Source organism: Anas platyrhynchos, chromosome 1, assembly GCF_047663525.1.
Source record: "Anas platyrhynchos isolate ZD024472 breed Pekin duck chromosome 1, IASCAAS_PekinDuck_T2T, whole genome shotgun sequence".
Lineage (NCBI taxonomy): Eukaryota > Metazoa > Chordata > Aves > Anseriformes > Anatidae > Anas > Anas platyrhynchos.
The window spans coordinates 26584180-26609767 of record NC_092587.1 but is presented as its reverse complement, the minus strand read 5'-3'; the positions used below and the strand labels follow the sequence as shown (position 1 = coordinate 26609767).

The 25588-nt window shown below is 42.9% G+C and overlaps 1 protein-coding gene across 1 annotated transcript in view; it reads left to right on the top strand.

Moving 5' to 3' along the window:
- The window catches only part of MET (MET proto-oncogene, receptor tyrosine kinase), a 158090-nt gene that overhangs the window by 26276 nt on the left and 106226 nt on the right, over nt 1–25588 (top strand). Inside the window, exons 3-5 of the mRNA XM_038173479.2 lie at nt 7717–7806; nt 9879–9995; nt 25014–25127. The gene's annotated coding sequence lies outside the window, so the exon portion shown is untranslated. The remainder of the gene's footprint in view (nt 1–7716; nt 7807–9878; nt 9996–25013; nt 25128–25588) is intronic.

Here is a 25588-nt window from a genome sequence, read left to right as displayed (position 1 = left end):
GTGTTTTGAGAAGCCCAGTGCTCAGCATCAGGAGGTGCAGGAGCGATGCTGCTGGCGGGCAAGCTTTAGGCAGTTGTACGTTTGCTCAAGTTTTAGAGGATAACAGGCAGGATAACACCAGGCTTGAATGGTTGCTGGTTAACATCTGGCTGTTTCGTGCTGTTCCTAATATCACAAAGCAGCCCTAGGCCTCAGCTCGCCGGCTGGGTTAAATCAGGCAGGCAGATTCTGTTTTCAGAGCAGCACTTAGGCATCAAGAGCAGATTGGTGACTCTGGCACAACATCTATTAATAAATAAAAGCATCAGGCTTTGCATTTGAATAGGCCCTTTTCTTTGGCAGATCTCAAAGTAATTTCTAAAGAAGGGCAAATGTTATTATCTCCATTATGGTGGTAGGTTATATGACAAACTCACAGTCGGGGACTGGGCAACACTTGGCTCAACAACAAGCAGCAGCTGCTCTTCTTGGTTAAATGCCACACACCAACAGTCCCCAAAGTTGTGAGGTCCTGGCCAAGTGTACAAAACCCCTTAGCCAGATGGGCAAGAGCAAGTGCTGGAAAGCTGTTCCCATTACCCAGTCAGTTCTTGAGGTAACTAAAGCTTCATGGAGGACTTGTCCTGAATCACAAACAGGCAGTGGTATTTTTAACATGCCCTGCCTTTTATATAGTTTCTGTTGCTTACCTATGCTCAGCTTCAAAATAGTCCTCACTTTTCCTGAGGCAGGCATCCAAACTGACCTGCTCCTAGGATGAAATATTCTTTCATTTGAAAATATCCTGTCAGGGAAAGTTTTGAACATGTTTCCATTTTGTGGGTTTGCTGCAGGCTTCCAGATATTTTTGCAGCTCTTGGAAACATGGCAACCTTGCAGAAAGACTACCCTGCAGGTAGTCTGCTTCATATGCAGGTAGTCATGCTTCATATGTAAACACTATATATAAACATCACGGCTGATGTTTTAGGTACTGGGTGATGTTATATCTTGAAGAAGAGACTTGTCACGGTCATTTCTGATTCTTAATCAAGATATCCAGCTGGCATCTCTCCCACATCCCTCTGCAAAATATAGATAAAATGTATTTCTAGCTATGTTGCTTAGTTCATTAAAATGCTTTGACACATACACATTAGCATGTAAGCCATAGCAATGAAAACTATGATTTGCAAGCTGCAGTACCCAGTAATATGCACTTTTATGGGAGCCGTTCAGGGCATTTGTTAGCAGAGAGAAGAAAGCTGCTGCCCAACACAGCGGCAATTCAGGAGGTGCACACGCATGATACAAACACGTACACACAACAGGCTCCTGCTGTTGGACACTGGCATTCATTACCACCCGCCAGCTGCTCTGAACCATATGGGAAGCAGGCGTTCCAGTTCTGCTCTAAGCCACACCAGCATCGCCTCAGACTCCCAGGCTGGCAGTCTCAACCAAAAAGGAAAGGGGCAAGGGGGCAAAGGAGCCAAATCCCACCCTGCTGCTGATGTGATCCCTCCAGGAAAGGGCTGAGGCATGTGTGGTGCAGAAGAGAGAAAAGTAGGGAGCCGCGAGCTGTCAGATGCTGCAGTTTGAAAGCTGTTACTACATCAGTCTGTACTCTGGGAACATCTGGATCCAGTGTTGACAACCTGGCAGCAGCTGAAAGCTGTCGAGTTAACTCAGACGTGATAAATGGAAGGAAAAAAAAGTAACAAGTCATCACCAAAAGCAGTAGTTCCCAGCCTATGAGGCAAGCCTTCTGAGTGAGGCACGACAACATTAAAGATAAGATATAGAAGCAAAAGCAGAAGTATTGCTGAGACTGAAGAACAGAAGAGAGACAGCTGCTAAGTTTATTACGTTTCTTCATTCTCTGTTTTACTCCCAGGTTCAAACCTCAGAGAAAAAGAAGTTTGCTGCTTGGTGATAAGGAAATATAGCACTATAGATCTCAGAAGGCAGGGGCACTGAGAAGTCATGGGTCATGGGATGATGGAAGAGAGGAGGAAAAGAAAGGATAACAAAAAGCTGCAGCTATGAAGCATGCCTAAAACAGATTGGGTATTACTGCCCTAAAAATAAATGTTTTAATCTGAAACATTTCCATATTTAGAATAGAAAAATCAGCCAAATCCAAAACATTCCTATTAAAACATGGAGCTGGATTCAGCTCCACCCAAAGTCCAGTGCAATTCTCATAAAAATAAATAAATAAATAAATAAATAAATAAATATTCTCATCCCTTAAAAATAATTATTGGCAGGTATTTCACCCAGTCGTATAATTCTGGGACAAAATGATCTTCTGCACAAAGATAAATTGTAAGTTTATCACTTAGAAGAAGCTTAGAAGATAGTAAGAGCCAACTTCTATAATTTTTGTGTATATCAGCAACTCATAAAAAACTTCCTGTTCTATAAATAAATTTGCTTCCCCAGATCCATAAAGTTACTGATTGTCTCAAGTGTATCAAGGCCAAAAAAGGGAAAGCTCCTATCTCTTCTCTTCAGATTCCCTTCTCGTCAAGTTTGAGCATCCTGCTAGACTTTCTAAACCCTTTTGCTGAGGATGAAACTATTGAGATTCAGTTCCACTGGATATCATCTGGCTGTTTTATTTAGTCCAAATCTGTGTCTGTTTTATGTCTTAATAGTTACAAAATTAGCAAAATACACCAGGTTTTGTCTTGGGCTGCTGCCTTTCCTTTCACAAATACTTCAGGGAATCAGAAGGCAAATGGGAGAAATCATCACAAATTGAACATTAATTCTTTATTTCCTGGGCCCTGTTGTTTTCACTCACCATCTTCTTACTCCGTAGGGGACAGTTGCTTTAAATTCCACATCAGGCTTATCAGTGCTGCAGCACTGTCGTCCTGTTTGCCTACACAGCAGTTCCAGCGCAATGCAAACACAAGCCACTGGCCTTGCCCCTGTACTAAAGATGTCATCAGACAATGTCATCATTGGCAAGATAATCATCATTCACCTGCAGGATCAGATGCAAGCCCATGAATTCAAGGGGATTGGATTTCATTGGTCTTGTGTCCACAGCTAGTCTGCTGAAGCTTCCCTCCAGGATCTATGCCATTAAATGCCTGTGCCATTTATAGTTCATATATCCTAGTCCACTCCCTTGAATGCCTTTCATCCAGTCTGGGCCATGTCTAGGCTTGAAAAACCTGCTTGCAAGGCAAACTGTGGTCATGAAACAGACAGTTCATCTCCTTTTGCATTGCTTGAGTGCCAGGACTCACTTCATCAGATAAAAAGGTGAGTAAAGCTCTCCTACAATAGCAAAGCAAAGCAAAAGCCAGCAAGCTTCAGGACCTACTACAAATACCTGTCGCTGGGCAGCAGTCCTCCCACGTGCTTTAGGCATCTACAGCAGGATGTCTACCATAGGGAGGGAGCCTCTAGACCTGTATTATTTTCCACTGACTACAGCAAGAGCCAGGATGACCGGCTTGGACTAACATGACATTAAGACAGCCAAAACCAGGTGAGATGGATCCCACCCACCAGATCCAGAAATGTTCTTAAGTGCTACGCGTGACATTGCTCCCAATCTGAATAAATAGTTGAGTCAGGCAAAACATTTTTCTTTTCTTTCATAATAGCAGAGCATCATCTTGAATTCATTTCAGAAAATAAAACAAACAAAAAAAATGTTCTCCACTGGGAAACAGAACATCCTTACATAATGTGTGATTCAAATGACAGGCTGCTGGGAAATACTGACATATGAAGAGAGTCATGCTGTATGCAGAAGAGGAAAACACGTCAGCTTATCTTCATGTAACCTGGACAGGAACATATGGCTCATATATGAAGAGATTAATATATTAACCTGTTTGCATGCATGCCGATGCACACCCTGTGCAAGAGCAAATTATGTTACCCTCAATGTGAAAACACATACGCACAAACAAACTGACATGGAGCCCAGAGAGGAATGAACAATTAATATAAATGAATGCATACTCATACACACAGGTTGCACATTGAAAAAGAATAATCTATAAAGTCTAAGAACTCTAAAAAACTGTGTTCAGACTCAGAAAACAGCCAGTGAAATAGCCTGGTGACCAACGTAGCGACAGTTTGGTTCCCAGCAGGTGGAATTAGAAGGCTGAAATCAACAAATGGCATAGCAAAATGCACTTGCTGAAGGTATCACCTTGATATGTATCAGGCAAAATGAAACATGACAGCCATGCACTGACCGCAAACCTTGGGAAGCTTGTTCTGCCTCAGAAGCTGTAAGAGCAAAAAGGGCGCTGGAATCATGGCTTTCGCAGGGCAGAGGCACTGAGCAAACTTCATTGGGCCACGGCCAGGTCATGGCGCTGATGACAAGTATGAAAATTATTTATTTACTCTGCTGGAACTGTCAGATACAGAGACTAGAGATGTCAAGTAGCAGGCAGAAGGATGAAACTGAAAGGTTGTTAGCCATGATGTTGGCCCCACAATTTCTGGGGCAGGTCTCAGCTCCTCGGCACTGCAGAAGGATGCTCGTCCCAGGGGCTGCCATGGGGTCCCCAAGAGGGGTCAGGAACCTGCAGCCACCAAAGTCGCAGGAAGATACCACCCCATTCTGAGATGAGTGGCCACTGCAAGCCATATTAGTGCAAAATGAGGTTATTCAGAAATTAGACGTGGAGAAAGTGCTGGAGTTAATTTCACTGTATGGAAACTCACCTGGATCCCACCAAGTAAACATGGATGGGATTTCTAGGTCCAGAACAAGGAATACTTAAGGGGATTTATCAAGGAGAATGTGACAAATGATTGTGGACTGAAAAACAATGGAGAAGTAATATTTTCTACATCAATAATAAAGACTTTTTTCTCTGCTTTTACCTGACCAGGTCAATGGAGGTTACAAATGTTCAGAATAAAGCAATACATCCTAACCTAAGTTCACTGTTCAAAATGGCAAGAGTTTAGGCAGAGAGCCAGGTTTAATAAAAATGAAATAGAAGCCATGGTTTGACTAAATCATTCTTCTGGATTTCTAGACAACATTATAAAGTGTTAGCAGCTACAGTACAAAGCACACAGAGCGCATGATTCATGTCTGTTTTACTCCAGTTGTACACTGGCTGAACATCCCCAAACTCAATAAATACTCCAGTGAATCAGACACGAAACCTGTCAAGAAAAAAGGAAACACAAAACACAACAATCTCTGTTTAAAATTTGATTATTATTGTAGTACGTGGATTCTGAGAGTGCAATGACGGATCTTTGTGTCAGGCAAATTGCTACCAACCTTGAGGCTTGATTGTGACTTTTGTTTTTCCTTGCTGCTCTTCCTAAAGCTCCCTGGTCCTTGAGTCATGTGAAGGTGGGGTTTTTAAAAGAGACTCTCTGCGCTTCATTGGGCTGCTGATTAAATCTGAATAGTAAAGTTGTGAACTGCGAGAGACAAATAAAATGAAACCATGTTTTTGTCATCATTGTTTTCAAACTCTTCTGATTTTAAGCCAATGTGAGCCTGGAAAGCCTTGATTCATCATTTTGTAGAGCCTAGAGCACACACTGACCTGGCGTGTCTGTGGTCAAGATTTAATATTTCAGAGTTAGATATTGCCTGTTAGACTCTGAAACAGTTAAAATTAAAGGAGCATGACCTAAATAAAGGCAGTAGAGGCCAACATGGAAAATAACAAGACAAACCAGTAGCACAGATCTACCTTGATGATTTAAAACCTCACTTTGCCGGATTTATTGCAGAGGCCATTAACTGCTATGCCCAACTACAAAAACTAATGAGACCATTAAGGGGAAAACTAAGGAAAGACAGAGACAACTTGACTTCTTTTGTAACTTGCTGCTTGTAACTTGATTGTTAAACTGTTAGCATTGCCATTTGTGGTGGTTTCCCACTGATAGGCAGCTGAACTCCACATTTGCTCTCTCATTTGCCCTCCTCAAAGCAAGGGGGGGGGGGGGGGAAATATGGTGGAAAAGTGTTGAGATAAGAACAAGGAGATCGCTCACCAGTTACCATCATGGGCAAAAAACACTCAACATAGGAAGATTAATATGTTATTACCTATTACTAACAGACTAGAACAGTGAAAATCTAAATGCAAACTAAAAATACCTTCCAACCCAAGTGTTGCAGAGGAACAGGGAATGGGGGCTGCAGTCAGTCCCTGAGGTCCACCACTCCTTCATGGTCCCTCTCTGCCCCTGCTCCCCGTGGGGTCCCTCCCACGGGATGCCATCCTTCCCGAACTGAGCCAGTGGGGGCTGCCCACAGGCAGCAGCTCTTCAAGCACTGCTCCCACATGGCTCGGTACCACAAGGTCCATCCCCCAGGAGCAAACTGCTCCAGCACGGGTCCCCCACGGGCATCAGCATCCCCCAGACCCCCTGCTCCTGCGCGGGCTCCTCTCCACGGGCTGCAGCTCCAGCCCGGGGCCTGCTCCTGTGGGGGCTCTCCATGGGCCGCAGCCTCCTCCAGCCCACAGCCACCTGCTCCACTGGGGGCTCCTCCACTCATGGGGGGGCTGCAGCATGGAGATCTGCTCCGTGTGGGACCCATGGGCTGCAGGGGGACAGCCTGCTCCACCAGGGGCCTCTCCACGAGCTGCAGGGGAACTGCTGCTGTGTGCCTGGAGCACCTCCTGCTGCACTGACCTTGGGGTCACATTTTCTCTCTCCCTCTCCCATTTTCTCACACCTCTCTTCCAGCTGCTGTTGCACAGCATTTTTTTTTTTTCATAAATCTGCTCTCCCAGAGGCCCAACCAGTGTTGCTCTCTGGCTCAGCTCTGGCCAGCAGCAGGTCCCTTTTGGAGCCGTCTAGAGCTGGCTCTGATCTGACCTGGGACAGCTGCTGGGCTCTGTTGACAGAGGCCACTCCTGCAACTCCCGCACCACCAAAATCTTATCAGGTAAACCCAATACACCTTTTAGTACATATTTGCTGGATTTTGGTAATCTTGTTGCCTGGACTTTGGAGCTATTAATACTTGGTCATGGAACAATCTCCTCCGAGCCAATGCAACAGAGAGCTCAGTGTGCTGGGAAGAAATAAGGGCTGGATTCTCTTGATAAGAATCATGCTAAAGGCCATGATTCCTGTGTTGAAAGAAATGATAGGAAACATTTAGCTAATGAAATTCAGATTAGTGAGATATCAACAGAGAGTTTTTGAAGTTGCTTGTTGTTAAGTGTAAAACATATCTGACAAACAGCTGTCATCAGCACTGATTCATAAATCAGTCTGTAGCTTGCAGCTAACAATTCTGCTCATATTGTCCTCATTTTCCTGAAGTATAAGATGTTCTGCAGTACTCTGAAACAGTCCAATACAATTTGTAGATTATAGGATGGGTTTATGCTTGGAGGTTTTCTGATGATGTTGGCTCTAAGAGGTCTTCTTGGGACACCAGCAGCCCAGGGCCCTGAGGATTGGCTGAGCAGCTGCTTTAGGAGCCCAGTGATCCTAAAAAGACTCAAAATGGGTGCCACGGGGATGGGGGGGGGGGGGGGGGGGAAACACTCACCTATTGTTGATTCTGAACCTGAGCTTCTAATTTTAATCATTGCATTCAGTTTCACAACCAGAGGTCTGCTCTGTGTGCCCTAATATTCAGTGCACACACTGTGCACTCAGTACACACATTTCTAGGTGTGTGCAAATGAGGGCATCAGTATTCACACACAAGGCTAGATATCGGTTTTAACATCATCTTACTTTATTTTTCAGATGAATTTTAAAGCCAATCTTCAATCCAAAGTTGTACTCATATGCTTCAGATGAGATTCATTTTGGACTTGTGGGCAGCAGAAAGTGATAGTAAGTAGTTCTGTGCTGGGTTTTCTCTTTTGGTGATTATTTTGTAAGGTTTGGAAATGTTACAGTAGAGCTTCCAAATCAGCAGGTATATAATGACTGTTTTAAACTAAGCAGAAATAGGGGCTTTTGCTATAAAGACGTAATCATCTGCAAAAATGTAGATGTTGAAAATTGAAGGACCTATGGTAAGACTTCATTAGCATGTCAAAGTATTTATGGTTGTTCAGAGGAATGAAGTTTAGATGGTTTTCCACCAGCATAGCCATCAGTGTATGAGTGTGGGGTGATGATGGAAGCTGCACAGTTCTGGCTTCCTCCACAAAACTAAATCCATCCCTGCTCTTCTGGTTGTTAAGTGAGTACGGTAGGTCTAATAAAAACAAAATTCTTATCTGTACAACTTTAACCTCACATAGGTTAAAGTTGTACACCTCACAGGCAAAACTTCCTCCATTAGCTTACAGACTGCCAACCTGAAAGCTATTAGATAAGAATTAATATCACTTGGTGGCTTTCCATGTTTGAGAAGAACAAAGACCCCTGCCCTTTCTGAGTATGCCATCAAGAAAGATGCTAGCATCTTCTAGCAGTGAATGTGTCTATCAGACACATTCACACTGTGACTCCTATTTTTTGAAAAAATTAGTTTAGTCTAAAAGCATAAAGGCCTTGTTTGTATCCTCTACAATGTGGAGAGAGAATAGCAATGAAATGGCAAGGCTCTGTCGGACACTCGGAAGACATCCTCTCCAGATCTTCTTTACAGCGAGTTTTTTACTTTTGGTCTTTGAGCTACAGAAAAGATAAGAGGTGACAGGAGCTGCTGTCACTTTCGGTTGACAGTGCTTTGCCAGGTCAGCGGCTTCAAGCTCAGGCTTTGCAGGTGCCAGGGGCAAAGTTGAGACCCTTTGCTGTCTCAACCTATTTCTTCAATGAAGCAGGGTTCACCTGCTCTGGTGGAGATTTTTCTGCACCTGGATTGCTGTTCTCATACCTTTAAGAGTATTTCCACCTCCAGGTGTTGGTGAGAACTGGAGACCTCCTGTAGCCAAAGGGAGTACGTTTCGTTATAGCTATGCCACGGCTGTGTTACAAGGGTCAACAACGTGATCATAGTTTGTGGGATATGCATATCATATTTTTAACTTCTGTTACACACAATCCAGTGTTTTGCTGCTGTTACAGTTGGAAGACTTTCAAAAAATGTTGTGTAAAATGGAAAGCTTGCAAAAAAACTTTCATTCCAGGCTCATAAAGGAACATTTTGCTTCTGTGTTTCATTAGAAGGCAAAGGTTCAGAAAGTCACCCATATAGCTGGAAAAAGCCTTGGGTACTTTCGGGACAAGAGCAGGAGAACTTATGAAAAGAAGAGCCACCTTGTGAGTTGCTTTACACCTGTATCATTTTGTAACCGTTTTCTTATGATGAGAGACAAAATCTGAGTGGGGAGCAGTGAGCCATTTGATCTTTAATGCTCCACAGATGATAATTTGTAGATCTTCCTTATGACCAGTTACCATCTTCTGTCCATAGCAGTAGGTATTCACAGTCAACGGTATTTCTAGTCCTTCTCTGACCCACATTTTTAAATTTCATAGCATTCAGTAGGTCAGTAGTGAAGAAAGGGGCCTGCTTAGAACCTCAGTATTTTCCATAAATCAGCAACATCAGTATTATTTATTAACTTCAGAATTCTTGAAAGGTATTTTAGGTTAACAGAAAACAAGCTTTTATATGAAGTTAGAAAAGCTCTGCACATTTGCCTAGCCAGGGCTATAGTTCTTCAGCAGAACTTCATATATGAACTCATGGCAAATGCAGCTTTCATTTCATTCTTAACAGGGGATAGACAAATCTATAGATAGATAAAAATCTATAGATAGATAAAAAATCTATAGATAGATGAAAAGCTAGCTTTTTATTATCTCCCCTCCAGTGGATACCAAGCACCTATGCTTAAAATTGATATATTTTTTTTAATATTTTAAGCATGAGTACCTTGGGGCTCTGTGGCAACCCTATAAATCACAGCCTATTTGCCTTCTTAAAGAACTTTTTTCTTTTTTCCAAGCAATCAATGAAGGAAACGTCACTCAGAAATCAAGAAGTTCTTTCTGCCAGACAATATCCTCTGCTACCTTGCTAATCACCTCATTCCTGCTACAGAAACAGACAATGTGGAGTTGAGGTGAGTCCATAGTGAAATATTTTATTTATATATAAGCAAGAGCCTTTGATCTCTTCAATTAGGTACCAGTGTTTGCAGTCTGTCTTTCCTAGACACCCTGCCAAAGGAGAAAAGTTTCACCAGAAGACAATGCCATGTACCTAAGCTGAACTTTCCTTCTGAACTGCTCTATGAACGTTACCTGCACCCAACAAAACTGCTTCAAAGAAGTTTGTTGTTTTTTTTCTCAGAGTGGAAGTTCAAAGCCAAATAGCCTCAAGAATCACAAGCCAGATTCAGTATTCCAATAGCTGCTGTTGTATTTTTTCCTTCCAAAATAGCTTGAGATAAATCAAAATATTCTGCAGCAACTTTTTAATTTCATTGTAATTGTAAATTAAAAAGCTAGCTGCAAATTAGTTTCTACAGTATTGAAATAATTCACAATTATCATTTCAGCTTTTCTGCTTCATAAAACATGCATTTTCACATGCTTTGCTATGATCAGTTACCTAAAAATATGGGAATTCCTACAGAGCTGGAGTTCCCTTTTACAGCCTGCCTTGGGGCTGGCTCTTAAAATGTGAAAGATAAGAAGAAATCTTTGCACAGATCCCTCTCTCCAGAGGACACTTCTTTGGGGAACCTTGTGTAAACAAAACTAACACTGATCAGGCAGTCCTGGGACTGAAAAAAAAAAAAAAAAAAAGATAAAAAAAGCTTGCTTTACAGAATGATGGAACCACAGAATGGCTGAGGTTGGCAGGGACCTCTGGAGGCCATCTGATCCAACCCCCTTCTCAAGCAGAGACACCCTGAGCTGACTGCCCAGGACCACATCTGCGTGGCATTTGAAGATCTCCAAAGAGGGAGACTCCAGGACCTCTCTGGGCAGCCTGTGCCAGTGCTCAGTCAGCTGCACATAGCACAGCAGTGCTTCCTGATGTTCAGAGGGAATCTCCTGTGTTCCAGTTTGTGCCTATTGCCTCTTGTCCTGACACTGGGCACCACTGAAAAGTGCATGGCTCTATCTTCCTTGCATCATCCCTTCAGGTATTTACATACAATGTATGATTTATGTATTTATGAAGTCCTGGTTGCCATAATTCCACTGACTTTAGCTGGAGCAGTTCTGAACTTTGTGTAAGTGTATGCAGTTCCTACCTCACATGTAGCTTTGGAGAACTGAGCATCCTCCACTGAGCACTAAGCACTATCGGCAGGGATCCTCTTCAAGAAAAGTCGAAGGCATCCCCTACCCTGCCAAACAGACTTGGACCTGCCTGGGACAGATTTCGACTTTCAAAATGGAGATATTTCTCTGGAAAACTTACGTAATGTAGCGAATATTCTAAATCTCTATGATTCAGAAGAGGATAAATTCTACCTCCTGTGTGCATTTGTGCATTAGTAACTACGTGGGCTTTCACACTGTCTAGTGAAGGGATAGTGTGTGGCACAGCACATCTGCCATGCTCTGCCCTGCATCTCACCTTCACTTGAGGCACACTGCTGTCTGGTGTCGCATGCTTGCCAGGTCCAAGCCAAGTCACCTGGAGTTGCTGTAGGAGATGAGAATAAGGCCTTCCCCTCTCACACCTCAATACCAACCACTTCTGGTAAACAACTGACCCATACAGATAGCCTATTTCGGGAGTCACTGGACATAGGTAATAACCCTCTTAACTAAGACTGTGGAGAGAAGAAAATCCAGGCTTTACTGGTAGGAATGATGTATATCATAGAGCTTAGGGAGGGTGGCTTATAAATGAATAGCTGCTTTCTCAGAAAGTATTAAATTATTGTGAAGAGCTGCTGGCAGCACTGTGTACTGAGATGGATAAAAATCAGAGTCAGAGCTGGGATGTGTCATAAGGAATTTAATTACTAGATTTCTGGCTATCAGTGTCAGAATTTTGATTGGCTTCTCAATGGAAAAAAAAAAAGAAATAACTAATGTTATTGATGTAGAATTAATGTTGTTTTAATTAGAAATAACAGTTTAATTAAAAATGATGGCTAACTGTTCACTGTAAAAGTGCCATGACTGTTATACTCTAACAAAATATTTGTGCTTGAAAGTGGATAATACTAGAACAACACCTGCTTTTTACAAGGCACCTTTTATCAGTAGATCTCATTAGTATGACCCACTATGAATAGGATAATCTTACAAAAGCACTTGGAAATGTTTATTAAACATTAATGAGTTCTGTCCACAGCCCCTGGGGGGAAAAAACATGCTCTTATAACAATTTGCCAGTTGGATAAACTGAGGCAGGTGGTTTATGCAAATTATTAGAGGTCAACACAGAAAAATAGCACCTCGTGCACCCCGAATGTACCTGTCCTCACCAAACAGTTTCCGCACACTTTGCATATGTATTTTATTGAATTGAATTTACAAAGACTTTTCTAAAATGCTGCTGCCACAGCTGCAGGCAAGGTAGCATCTGGAAAAATATGCAATAATACTCTTATTAAATATGAATACATTCAAAATACGAGGCAGGCATCATGGCTCTGTAGAAAGTCCATCTTCAGAACCACTGGAGTTTGGACACGGGTTATGAAGTGGAAAGATGGATTAACTGCTGAGAACAGAAACTTCTGTTCCATATCCACCTCCTTATTTCATCCCATATTCCTCCTTTTGTTGTTTGTTTACAAAAAAATCAACATATTAATGGAAAATAATAGTCTGTCACCCAAGCTTAAATGGGATTGGGTTAGCAACAATCCACTGCGCAATCTCTTACATCTGGAATCTGGTTATAAATCAGAGCCACTGGCGGTTATCCCATTTTACTGCTGTACAACAATGCGGGTAGAAAGTCTTTTCAGACTTATTTTTTCAATAAACAGCGAGAGGCAGGGCATGGGGATGCCTATGTGTGTGCCAATCTGGAAGGAGCCCTCCCTGAGGAGCAGCTTGTCTGAGCACTGCTGCTCACGGCGGGGATGGTGGTGGGGCCGCAGCACGGGACCCATGTGGGGCTCTTCTGCACGGCTCCATGGCCCTGCTGACTGCTCCACATGCATATCAGCAGGCAGATTGCTCAATGGTTTGCAAAACCATCCTGATGAGAATTTTAAAGTCTCTTCCAATCCATAAATTATGTTTTCAGAGGCGCTATTTAAGTGGAGCTAACAAGCCGTTAGCGATAGACTGCTATCGGCCAGTCTGCAAAAATGCTGAAGTGTTGTTTGACAAGCAGGAGTGGTGACATTTCTGAAAGATTGTCACAACATTAGTTATTTAATATTGTACAGAAGTCAAAGACTCTTCCCTGCACAGGGATATTTCTATCACAGATTCAGCATACTAAATAATAAATACCGACAGGATTACTAGCAGCTAAAAGTGAGAACTAATTGACATTTTGGACACTATGGTAGGGGTCTAGTAAGCAAACCTTGTTGAAGTTTTGTTGAATATTCAGATACAGATGCTAAGCCGAGAACATAAGCAGCAAGTGATTAAAAAGGTAAATACTATTCAATTATAGTCTCAGTAGTTATGTTTTTCTGGTTATTTTTAAATCTACCTAAGGAGCAAATATTCATGATGTGATTTTTAAAACACAGTTCAATTAAACATAAATTGATTAATTTTAATCTTCTAGGAGCTTTCAGTAATTGTTTGAGATAATGAAATGAACATGTAAAATACCTAGAGGTTTGTAGTCACTGCAGTCCTCTTCTCTGGGAAGCAAAAATCAACGTTCTTGTCTATGTTGGACAGAACAGCCTAATAAATGAACACCACCCAAAAGGTTCATCTGTTCTCTCCAAGGCTGTACAGTAACTATGTTTGTTTGGGTTTTGGTTGGGATTTTGCTTTTCAGAAAATGTCATGCTCCTTTAATTAGTTGGATGTGTGTTTATTTTCTAGCTTCACTATACATTTACTACTTTTTACTCCATGTGGTACTGCAGAACCACTGAGGCACCTTGAAGGACACATAACTGCATCTGCTGCTGGCAGCCCAGCAGCTGCACTGCTGTCCAACAGGTCACAAATGCAGAACCCATGCAGGATCCAGAAAAAAACAAATCTGACTTGTCCATGCTGATGAAAGTCATCAAGGTTTTTAAAGCAATTTGCATCTTTGAACTTGAGATTTGATCACAACATGAAGGGTTAGCAAATGTGGGAGCTAGCACTGCAGTTTCTATTCTCACATGTCAGAGTAGGACTGCCAGTTTGTTTGTCTTCAGTCAGCCAATTCTAGCTCTTTAATTCAAGGGGAGATCTTACGTGATATAGTCATGTGTAACAAAGGAAGACAGACTGCCTTCATGATAGGTAAACCTGTTAGTATACCTATCAGAATAGCAATCAAAATGAACATGGTAGATGAGCAGCCTCCAAAAATATCCTGAAGGCATGACAAGGTTATTTTTTCCTGGGCACAATATAATTACATAATACTGCTATGAGAAAGACGATTGTTGTATTCAAATTATCGTGGCAGCTGTAGATTTGCTTCAATAGCTTTATTAATGCAATCAGAGAATAATGCTCCAAGTCATCTTGAAAGCCCATAGCCCAATTCAGCCATGGCTTTCATCCTGTTGACATCAAAAGAATCAGTCAGTGAGTGCTGTCTGCTCCACCAGTCTCACAGGAGCAGAAGGGAGAGACAAAAGACATACGAGGTATCCTGGAAGACACAATGGCTTGTTTTTAGGATAATGTCAGGCTTCATCCCTAAACCCCATTGATCACTCCTTACTTGACCCGAAACTCTGCAAATTTTGCTCTTGACTCCCCTTAACCAAATAATTCCTCTTCTGCCACTGGGTGTTTTTTAGAAAGGGGCTCAGATAGAATTGAGCACAGGGACATTGGGAAGTGAGAATACCTCACCAAGCAACTCAGCTGAGATAGAATACACAAGTTTGACAGAGATCATAACTGCATGAAACATCTCAGCCTATGACACAAGGCCCAGACAATCATTTTGTTACAGGTAGAAAATCTTTGATTCTTATCAAGGAAGTAAAACTGGAACTGAGCATGGTGTACATCAACGCATTTTAAATTCACAGTGTGGATAGAAGGAAATTTCTCCCCATTTTCATTTCTCTCCCCATTCTGTTAGCTTAGGTAGCTGACTGGAAAGAAAAAAAAAAAAAAGAAAAAAAAACTCAGAGATGAACTCAAGCAAATCAGAGACTTATGCTAAAGAGTTCAAAAGCATGAGAGAGTCCCACTTGGGCAAACAGCGGCATGAGTGATCTGAAGAGCAGGCTGAACGTGGAAGAGGAAGGTAACTGGAAATGCAATGCTAGAACCTGCTGCTGCCGCAGGGCAACGGGAGCAATGCTGCAGGCTATGAGTTAATATATTTACTTATTTATCTATTAAAAAAAAAAAAAATCTAACAAAATATCACATGAACAAGAACAGAGGCAGAAAAATAGATAACATTCAAGAAGCAGTCAGGCTGAGCTCTAATAAAATAGTACCCAAGGAGTTAAGAAAAAAAACATCCTATGCAATACCTTTGGGTCCAAATACCTTGGAAAAATCAGTCTGAAGTTGTTTGAAAGCAACTGTGGATAGTGTGCAATGCTCAGTAGTTTCAGGCAATAAAGTATCCTGCAGGTTAACTACACAACAGAAGAGTCTGAGCACACAGAAGCAGGTGGTCAGTTCATGTTTTTCAATTTCCACTGTGCTCAGCACTTTGTATATGCATATCTCAAGTGCAGTCATTTATAATGTCATAAGCATAACTTCTAAAAAACATTCTTCCACTGCAGCACCGAGCAGCTCTCTGACAGAATTAGCATGGCTTCTTGAAAGGGGAGTGTAGTTGATGATATGCAAACTCTTATTATAGTGTTTTCTGACAGTTGTTTTTTTATTATTTTTTTTTATTATTTTATTTTTTGTGAGAACTGGCCATTTACCGGACAACATTTCATGTTTTTCAAAAAGCAGATTACCAGAAATCTAATTATTTTTTTTCCTTAAAGCAGATTACCAGAAATCTAAATCATCTTTTAATTTATTTTTTTTCCTTAAAAAAAAAAAAAAACAACAACACAAAACAGTTCAGGATTGTCCCTGTGGTGGTTCATGAAAGCTTTAGCTGTCTCCAGTCCCCTCTGTTGCCCAGGTTTTGTAGCTGGGCTAGATATTGTATAATGAGTCCTGCAGCAGGTCAGTAACAGGGAAAAAACCACCAAGGGAGGAGCGGTTTGTTTAAGAAGCCCACACAACTGAGGATTTTGGAGCGTGAAGCGTGCAGACTATTGCTCTCATGAGACACTTGAGGTATCAAAACAAAACCATTTTCAATTGAAAACATGAGCCTCATTTTTCATCATAAAGCAGAATTTTCATTAAGAAAAATTATTTCCGAGCAGCTCCAAAAACAACAGTCCAGTGGCAAACACAGTTCAATGGCTTATTAAAACCGAAGTGCGGAATTTGCATGTTATGAAATTGGGGCGCGTCCAGGATGTTCTCGGAAAAAAAGGACCAAGGGACCTTTGCTAATCATTAACAGCCACGGATGCGAGTGATAACACCTCGTCCAAAACCTGTTACCTCCAAAACACTGCACCTCCCTAAGACCTGGTGAAGTAGGAAATCAGGAAGGGTTCAGGGGAATCTCAGCAACTAATAAATGTTTATTTTTGCTCAGACTCCTTTCCTTCACCCTCAAGCAAATGATTCAATGTTCATAGCTCCTTCTCTATCTGCGTTAAGATGGAGCAGCCCTTCCTACACCTGATTGCCGCTGTTATCAGCACCACTGAATCACAGGCAAGGTGCATGTTAGCAAGGAAGGTGTCAGACATTTTCTGAACTGAAGTGACTCCCCAGAGCACGTGTTTGAAAACCCAAATGAGTGAGGGACAGCCAATCGAAGTACTTTAAGGTCATTAAAAAGCTCTTGTTCCTTAACACCGGGCAGCTGTGGTTGTTTACTGCCATCGGTTTATTGGCAGCTGTGAACTTGTGAAGGCTCTCAGAGAGCGGGCACTAGCTTAGGGTCATATTGAAGCATCTTAATGAAGATTTTCCTACAAAATCTTTGCCAGCCAAGGGCTGTAACATTCAGAACCTTTTTTTTCAGCACTCTCAGAGAGTATGTGAGGATGGCACGAAATGACACAGCCCCGAGTAGCACCACCAGAAGGTGGGTGAGCACCTCGAGAGCAAGCACACCGAGCTGGGTCTGGCCCCACCGGCTGGCACCCTGCCTGAGCGCTGCCGTCTGCAGAGGGCTGCGGACAGACAGGCGGCGGGAATGGACAAATGGACAAAACAGCTGGGAATCTGTCTGTCATTGCTATGACGGACTGAATGTGTCAGCAGCCCCGGGACAGGGAAAGGCTGACCAAGTGCCTCAAGGAAGGGTCAGATAACAGGGATGGTGGCTTGCCAAGAGCAGAAGCTCGATCCAAAAAGGAAAGCTTCTAATAGCTGGTCAAATCTGCATAATAGCTCCAAAATCTGCAGGAAAAGTCCCCCATTAAAGGATTACAGTTGCAGAGCTGTCTAACAGGGGGAAATGTGAGCCTTACTACATTGCCATTCACTAAACTTCCTATTACTTTTTCTAGGCTTTTTCAAGCTTTCAAGACAGATGTTTGAGCAGAAGTTCTGTACTTAAAGAAACAAAGGGGGAAAAAAAGGAAATGAAAAAAAAGGTGAAGAAAAAAAAGTATATTAGTATATATAGTGTACTAATACCATGCTAGTATATAGTATATAATATAATACATAGTTTATAGTGCTTAGCTCTATCTTTTTATATTAATTGTGCCTTAGACCTAAGATGATCTGTTACATTCAGGCACCTTTCACAGGGAGCCAGGCTGGGCAAGGGTGTGCAGCTGAAAGAGCAGGTTAGGCACTTAGGTAGCTATCCTCCTGCATGCCTCTGAAGCAGTGTGCTGCATGTCACTCAGCCGTGCACGCCCTTACCTCCTCAGGGAAGAGCAGGGTTCTGGAAAATTCACTTTATTTGCAAAGGCGCATGGAGCAAATCAGCCAGGCACAGCACAGAGGAGTATTAGTCGGACACAGGCTGTCACGGCTCCTTGCGTCTACCTATGACAACCATAATAAATACAACACTTAGGTGAAATTGCTGACTCCCTCGTCTTTTGGTTTTAAAATACAATAGTGATATCGACTTCAGATCCTGCCCGATTTACTTTAATTTGAGCCAGGCCTCTACAGAAAGCTGTTGCCCGGGTAACAAATGCCGCGCACCATAATAAGGCAAATTGCTGTTGAAATAAATAGTAATTACGGCCCTGGTTTCAAGAGTATTATCTTCCTCTTTATTTTAAGCTGGCCTCAGGCAAGGCTGCAGGCACTGGCTTTGCTGGAAGTGGGAGCAGGCACCCCCTTCCTTGCCCCTGCTGCACCTCTCGTCATGCGTGTATGGATGCCTTCAAAACGATATTTATTTCCTCAAGGGTGCCTCAGTACCGAGTGTAAATACCAGGAGCAGGAGCCGCTGGTATTCGGGCTCAGCATCTCTCAGCAGCATGCTCACAGAAGCGCTGCCAGCCTCAGCACACCCAGGACCTTGTGGGTTTTCTCCAGCACCCCACGGAGCTGTGCCCTGCCCTTGGCCTTGTGCACCAGCTCCCTCCTGAGCGCGGGGCTTGCCCGGCGTACGTGGCTCTCCAGCCCATAGCTCGGTGACTCACAGACAAGTATGAGCTTGAAGGAGGGCAACGAGTGACTAATGCTGTCGTGCCTAGCACTGATGTATTTGCACTCCGAAGGTATTTGCACTGGAAAAGCAGATGTGGAAGGGAATCCGGGTAGCTGCTCTCATTTTTTCCCTTCTTCAACAGTTTTTGGTTGAGTGTGGCCCTCTCATCACATACCACAGCCAGCCCTGGACTAGCCACAGGAGCACCCCTGCAGGGACACGGGGAGGTCTGAGTGAGGCAGCACCAACCACAAGAAGCACACCTTCAGCCCCTGGGATCCCCACAGCCCCACGTCCACCTTGCTCTGTAGTCATCAGGGCCCCAAGCAAGGAGAAAAAACTGCAGAGTGGATGGGTGAGGAGAAAACTGCCATGAGACCACAAGAGAGATGCGGTCACCCCATCACAGCTGGGAGCTGTCAGCAAATACATGTGCTGGCAAGGGGTATACAGCCTCCCTGCTTGAACCTGCTGCCCACAGCACGTACGAAGGATGCTTAGGTTTGCACTCCACACTGCAGCTCCTCTGCCACCTGCAGATGGGGACTGATGCTCTCCATTGACCCTCTGCAGATAGTGGGGAGCAGCAGAAGATAATCCTTTTATTCAGCTATAGAAGGTGTCTGTCCAGATAGAGCAATTGCAAGCCCTCCCCTAGATATACTTGCTAGCTTCTACTGGCACCAGATTTACTGGGCTGTAATGAATTTAAAAAAAACAATCTGCGGTCCTCCAAGGCTGACAGAGCTCACAAGTGGTGGCACTGTCTTTAAACATTCTTCAACTTAATGATCTTCCTGTGATTTCCCTGGTGTTTCCACCTCTGTCATATGTTTGCTGCATAGACCTTACAGCCATTCTGCCTAATAAACTACCATACGTCCCAAATTAATAACAGTGATGTGACAGCAGCCAGGGAAATGAAAGGATATGGAAAATGAATGTTAAAAATGTCGCTTTGTTTAGGAAGATATTTTCTTTCTGTTAGGAGAAGCTTAAGTGAGGGTGGACTTGGCTTGGGGTGGAAGGGGTAAGGCCAGTCCTCCCCTTGGCTTCTGCTCCAGCCTCGGAAGGAGCTGGAGTCCATGGGGAGACCCCTGAGCAATCACGTCCTTGCATCATTTTTCCAGCATGGCTCAGATTTGGTCCAGGCCCCTTTCAGATGGAGCCAGAAGCACATTGTGTGCATCCTCACACGCCTATTCCTGGTAAGGCCTGCACACCTCTTTGGAAATTGAATAGGAGCTTTGAAAGCAAACTGAGCTGCCGCAGTAGTCACTGTGGTGTAACCTCTGGGCTTCTTCCCAGGCAGTGTGTGCTCGGTCAGACTCTAAAAGCACACTGAAAATAAAAGGATCAGCTTTGGAAAGTGAATTTTCACCTACTTTGGCTACTTTTTGAGAGTTCCAAAAATGTGCAGAACACAGATTCATTGCTCCGTTGAGAAAGAATGACATTTTCTACAGCTATCAGCCCAGCTTGCTTAATGAGCCCTGAAAGTACTTAAAATGTGCGGGTGTGTGCATGCATGCATGCATGTCCTGGAGGGCAGGGAGGCAGAGGGAACCAGAGACTTCTTATCAGAAAACACAGCCTGTTTTTTACGGAGTTTGACACACACAATCTTATCTAATTATTCAGAACATTTAACATCACCTAACTCCAGATAAGAATCTCTTTCCTCCTCCACTGCCCTCTCTTTGCTGAAACTTAATACACAGCGACTAACACGGCACGAAACCGGCACGAAACCGTCTCACTGAGCTCAGAGATGCAAGACGACAACTCATGACCTTTGCCATTGATTGCCAGCCAAGTTGCATACGTCGAGGAGTCTCGGCGGGCCAACATTTGTCACCGCTCTGACAGTGAAATACGGCTCTGCCCATTGTTCTGCAGAAGTGCAGCAGCAGCCTCAGCCCCCGGCTGGTGGCAACGAGGGGCTGCTTGCTGGGTATCACCCGGTGTTCCCCAGGAGACCCTGATGTGCTGTGCTCCCTGGATAATCTGTTGGGCCTGGGAGAGGACACAGCCATCGGGGCGTAGGGAGAGCTTGGAACATCTCTGGAAACCAGGAGCTCCAGCACTGCCAACTCTGAAAGGGTGAACAAATGTCATGCTTTGAGAAAGGCTATTATAGCTTGGAAGAATAAAAACCCTTCCTCACCAGGGCCCTGTGTTTCTGCACTAGGCTGCTGCTTATGAGTCCTGTGCTCTCCAAACTGGGGGTTGTTGACTCTCTCCTGTGCACATTTCGTTTAGCCAAGGGAAAGAAACTCTGAATCAGACTGTTTACTTGGGTGTAGCTGCTCTTCCACGGTGCTGGCCAAATTTGCCTTGTAGGCTTAGAAAAATAGCTAAAGGCCAACCAGGCTGCCAGACAGCTATTCCTCATCATTTGGTGGCCACAACTGAATGGGTACAATTGCAAGGACATTTTGCACCGTGTGAAATAGGCGTGCATGCAGACCAAGCAACTGGATGCTTAATCTCATTTCTGCTGTGTGGGAAAGCTTTTTGCCTACAATTACTGTCTTCACGATAGGATCTGAGTTTTCTGACTCCTAAATTAATGTCCTTCAAAGCATTTAATGATGGAAATGCAGCTAAAAAAACTCATGCCTTTCCACATCTCTGCAGATGAGTATACCAGAACACCTACATTTTGGCAGCACTGGACTCAAAGAGCATGCATCTCTCATTTAAATCTAGTAGCATTACTCCATACCTAGCACCAGAATATGATGATCCTTGCCCATCGAGAGCTGACTTGACAACTGAAAATACCACCGAAACCATGCTGTGATAAAGACATTGGGATGCCCCATTAGCTGATGGAGATACCCTATTAATTTTCTGATTTAAAAAACATCTGCCGCTATTTGGGATGGCAATAGTCCTTTTCTGTTAAGTAAAGTAAATCTGTGAGCCATATGGAGCCAGATCCCAACTTCACAAGGTTTCCAGGCTCCCAGGCCACCAGGCAGTACCCTGAAGTGGTGCCTTCCTATTTTTTAGCATCCTAGGCTGCCAGGTTTATCTCACTTCTGATTCCATATTTAAAAGTGTACGAGCTCTGGTAAAAGAATAAAGGCATTAATTCTAAGTACAAATATTTGTACTTCTGCTTCTAAGCACTGTGGTATTTGACACTGCTCAAATTAAAGCCCCGAGTGTTAATCCGAGACTCTCGTAGCAGCAATATGAATACAGGTTTTCTTCTTTGTTTTCACAGTAACCTTAACCATTCCCTATCTGGAAACAAAAATTCTTCCTTAGGATGCCTCCATGATTTCTGGTTCTTCAAAGGAGTATTGCTCTGGGAAATCCAGCAAGAATTCTCTTGTCACATGTGTACGACTGACCATTTCTCTTTTTTGTGTTTAGCAATATATCATTGCAGAAAGAGAAAGAAGGGGGTTGATTCGGAGGTGTATTTTTCTATTTTGGTCATTGATCTTAAAAAAATATATATATTAATTACTCTTTTTTTTTTTTTAATAATGTTATTATTTGTAAGCTCTAAAATTAGTTCATTAGATTAGTACCCCTAAAAAAAATTGACTGTAGAGCAGCAACCAGAAGAATATAATGAATACTGTGTCATGTAGACTGTTGGGTCCACCCAGCCCAATACTCCATCTGACAACAGGCTACAGCAGAGGCCTAAGAAAGGGCATAAAACAAGTTTGGCACATAGTAATGCATCCTCAGCCCCAGCAATTTGAAGGTGCTGAGCTTCAGTTTGCATATCACAGACCTTGGTGGGTTTTTCTTGCTTGTTATTTTTTTTTTCAGGAGGGAAAAGTCATGCATAAGACTACAAAATACACTGAGGAAATGAGATAAATATCAGAACTCTGCTAAAGTCAATAGATTTACATTTGAATAAAACCGGTAGAAGGAGAAAAATAAAGGTACATTTTCAAATGGACTGTGGGTAGGCAGAAAAAATTGTCTTGACTGAAATCAACAGGAATACGTCATGGTAATGTTTTATCCATCTCTGAGCCGATTCCCAGCTTCAGAATGTAAACTCTAATTATACTTTTCCTACACACCACTGAACTGCACTCTTCCATTTCATGTCATTTCAGCACTTTAGGGGTGTTTTATCACACAAACAGTTAGACTTTAGCAGTGCAGTTTATGTTTTCATTTCTGTTTGAAAGCAAGCTAATATATCTTGGATATAAGGCACGTTCTATGAGAAATAAATAGTATTTCTATTCATGTGCTTTGTGGGTCGGGGCTATGGTAGGGAAGTCAAACCATCTCAGAGAAATTAGTCAGCCTACTCCATCCTTCCCTGGGCAGGCAGATGCCCTGGTGATGTGTAACACCGCTTACCAGGCAAGCTGGCCAGTTCTGAAGAGTGGGTGCAATGGCCCCAACACTTCCACCCAGCGTGTTCTGGATGCTCATGAGAAAGCAGGGAAGCAGTGAGTGCATGTAGCTTGTAACTCAGCGTTGGGTCCTTTGAAAAGTTCAGAGGGGCAGGCAAGAAGCCTGGGAGCCAGTGATGGGACAGCCTGGAAGGTGGCCATGCAGTTGTGACCTGATTGAGAGATCTTTGCCATCTCTTGCACCAGGAGACTCTGGATTACCTGTTATCCACTTCCCCCTGATGATACGGTTGATTTCTGTCTCACCCTTCCTCTTGAGACCTATCCAAACAAGCAGGGAGATGCCACCAAGAATAAAGGATCATGCTATAATGGATATGACACAAAAATATATGTTTTTTTGGACACAACACAAATGGATATTTTTACTGTCACGGTACAAAATCAAATTGTACTGACCTCCTAAAACTCCATGTATATCATGTGATTAGATTAAAAAAAAAAATCCTGAAGAAGGAGAATACATGATTTCTGAATGTCTTGGGGATGCTGTAAGAACAGGGTACATCCCCACTGTCTTCATTGAGAATGTTTAATTTAATTATGTTGAATACTGACAACAGAGCTAGGAGAAAAGGGCTAAAACAGGTCAAAATCCTTAAGGTTCTTGCCCATTTTACAGCTCATGATGAGGCTCATTACAAGGGCAGTCCCCTGTTGCTGAGGACACTGATCATTAATCTGTGTTTTGTAAAGCATGAAGAGGTTTAGTCCTGAGTACAACCAACCACCAGCTGCTGTCTCCTGAAATTATTTCAAGAGCCTTAGCTCAGTTTTTAGTGGATGTGTTCAGACCAGAGAAACAGTCACACCTTGTACCTTCTCATATCTACCTTGAGCACTTCCAGGTGGGACAGCTCTTTGCTCTGAGGTGTGGTTCCTCTGCCTGAGCACCACAGGTCAGTGGTGCAACAGCATTAGGGAGAGCGTAATTACGTTCTTCAGAAAGAAAAATTCGTACTTACAGTGACATTGCTTCAGGGAGTACAATCTTCAACAGCCCCTCCCTGTTTCAAGGCTATAAATAACTCAAATCTCAAAACTTCTTATGCTATCGCTGCCTAAAACTGCATTTCTCAGAGTAACAAGAACATTTTTTCTGTGAAAAGCAAGACGGGATAACCAGTAGCGGACAAAATCTTATCCATGAACTTAATTGCATCCTAACAGCTGAAATGTAATCAGAACTTCAGCGATACAAAAAGCCATTAAATAATAACTGCAGGATTAGATTATGTGCCTACATAACAGCTTCTCTGGTCTTCACATTCAAACAACACCAGAGTGCATAAGGAACCATGCAGTGAGATCCATTCCTTCCATCAGAACAACAAATATATATAAGTATTTGGAGAACTAAGCATAAAGATAATTTCAAGTAAAGAAACGCTGGCATGTAAACAGGATGATGACACTCCCTCCAGTCCCAGGCTATGTCTTATGACATCCTCTGTGAGCCTTATTATGGAATATCTATGTGCAGGTTTCTTGGTGCTATTTCAAAGAAACTCAGAAAGATAAGAGCTTCTCCTTAAAATGTGATGTTTTGCTTGTGATAAACAAGCAAGATGCTAAAATCTTTTTCTAATTTACTTCCAAAATGATTTCCAAGTCTCAGACTTCTCCAAAATATTGTTTAAAGCCCAGTTCTCCACCATTAAAAAAAATAAGAAATAAAAACTTGAACTCTGCAAAAAAACACTTTTTTTAGTTCTAAGAGTTATTTCAGTTTTTTTTCGCTTTCACTTTTGCCAGCAGTCTTGCATTTATTTTGTTAGGGTTTTTGTTTGTTTGTTTGTTTTTGTATTTTTGCCCCATAAGGTTCTTTCTGGAATTTATGGTGTCATCCTGCCTCCAAACAGACTTTTATTTAGCCCGTGGTAGTTCCTTCAGCTCATGTGAAGTGTTGCACACACCGGCTTGTTTCTGTCTTGCAGTGCTGGCAGTCTGCCTCGAGCCGAGAGCCGATGTCCCAAGACGAAGTCATCAAGGAGCCCCACCTGGCAGCACAGCCACGCAGCTCCATCACCCTGAACCCTGCTGGGGGACAGGTGAAGTGTGATCCAGGGGCAGGTAATGAAGGCAAAGAGCTGGAGCTTTTGGGGGATGTGGCTTGCGGCACCTCACTTCATCCTACCTCTGAACTAGACATGCCAATGCAAATGTACAGACATCCATGCACTGAGTCTCAGGGAAATATATCCTGGTTTTGCAAAATGCCAAAGGAAAAGTGAAGCTGCAGGACCATAGAGCCATGTACTGTGTTTGGTGTCTGCTCTCTGAGAATCATTGCTGATTTATCTTTTTAATTTTCATCTTTCTGGCTTGGACCTTTTTTTAAGCCTGAGTTATGACCATCCTTCCCCTCCTTGATTGTGCACTTCGACTGAAGAGTGCACTTAAAAGCTGACTCCAGCTGCCTCGAGGAGAATAATGTGACTGGCAAGGTTGACTCAGGTTTCCCCTTAGGCTTCTCATTTGTTGAAGTAGCCTTTATAAGTGAGTTCGTTTT